Below are 1,338 nucleotides of genomic sequence, written 5' to 3'. Positions count from 1 at the left end.
TTCATGGGCTTTCTACGCAGTCCTGTGTTAGACAGAGCATTATATTGGCTACTGATAATGTTTGCCATTTTTTTGTCCGGGCTTGACCCCCACCCCCACCCCCACCCCCACCCCCGTGCCTAAAAGATGTCAGCTATCGCAAGCTCTCCATTTTCCTTGAAATGTCCTCAGAATAATATGCAAAACCATTTTAGATCAGCAAACCTTTTCAGAATTTTCAGTTCCTATAGCAACTAGAGAACAGGTTACGCTATGTAACAATAATAAAATCAAGGTTAAAAACTTGTACAGGCTGATAGAAGTAAATAGTGAATAAAGCGTGATCCACAACGCTTCTTGCCGAGTCTAGTTCATGTCCTTGACTAAACTGTTTTTTTTTTTTTGTTTGTTTTTTTTTTGGTGCACCGGTCCTGGAGGTACTGCAATACCAGGTCAATGCGTGGAGTGGACAGAGCAAGCTCTTCTTCCATCTCCCTGTTCTAAAAATCCATTTAATATATGGTCCCCAGATAGGGGACGTATCAGATATTAAACTGATAAGAACAGATACTACACTTGATCTTAGCCAAAAGGCCGAGAAGCGATGACTAAACTGTTTTATTCTGGGAAATATTAGTTAAAAATCGCAGCTTCTCTGGAAATATTTTGTGAAAAATAATAGTATGTCTATCTAGAACGTAGGTTTCCAGGGTCAGTATCTAAGTCGTATTCTGCTTGTGCTTAGCTTGAAAGGTCAACAGGATAGGCTTTTCCTGATATTTATTAAGTAATGTTGATAAACATGTTCTATATCTACCAATATATGATACAGAAGCTGATGTTAAGGTTGTTTTCTAAAGTGAGTTTGTATAAAGCAAGTTTAGGAAGGACAGAAATATCACAGATATAAGATGTCATATTGAAGAGAAAAGAGAAGAGAGAAGATGAAGAAGATGCGAAAGCTGAAGTGGTCGACAGAGAATGTAGAGAGCGTGAGAGAGTGAATGTGAATGAGAATGAGCGCAAGAAAGCATGAGTAATAGTAAATGTGGGCACCAGGTAAAGAATCGTGTATCAGAATTAAAAATGCCCCCCCCCCCCGAATTTAGAGCCGATCCAACAATTTCATTATGAAATATTACAATAAAAGTAAATATAATGTACAGTTAAATACGTTTTATTTTAGCATGAATTAATAAAAAATATGACCTTAGAAAAGTCATGTATACAATTTGTATGTTTTACTTTAATACCAAGAAGTTTAAATACATTTTTGAGTCTCTTTTGGAATTGTCAATGTACCTTCCATTAAAATGTATCAAACTACTTTACATTATCTTTTCTGGTATCGGAACATCC

At 36.4% G+C, this 1,338-nt stretch overlaps 1 non-coding gene across 1 annotated transcript; it reads right to left on the bottom strand.

The window, feature by feature from the left end:
- Positions 1 to 394: 394 nt before the first annotated feature.
- LOC149284218 (U2 spliceosomal RNA) lies at positions 395 to 585 on the bottom strand. Its single transcript, XR_016277866.1, has one exon. It is a non-coding gene; the product is annotated as a U2 spliceosomal RNA (small nuclear RNA).
- Between the last annotated feature and the right edge of the window lie 753 nt (positions 586 to 1,338).

Source organism: Sceloporus occidentalis, unplaced genomic scaffold (assembly GCF_023333645.1).
Source record: "Sceloporus occidentalis isolate IW3139 unplaced genomic scaffold, rSceOcc1.0.p SCAF_97, whole genome shotgun sequence".
NCBI classification, from domain to species: domain Eukaryota; kingdom Metazoa; phylum Chordata; class Lepidosauria; order Squamata; family Phrynosomatidae; genus Sceloporus; species Sceloporus occidentalis.
The sequence above is the reverse complement of the archived record's forward strand: the minus strand, read 5'-3'. Positions and strand labels throughout refer to the sequence as shown.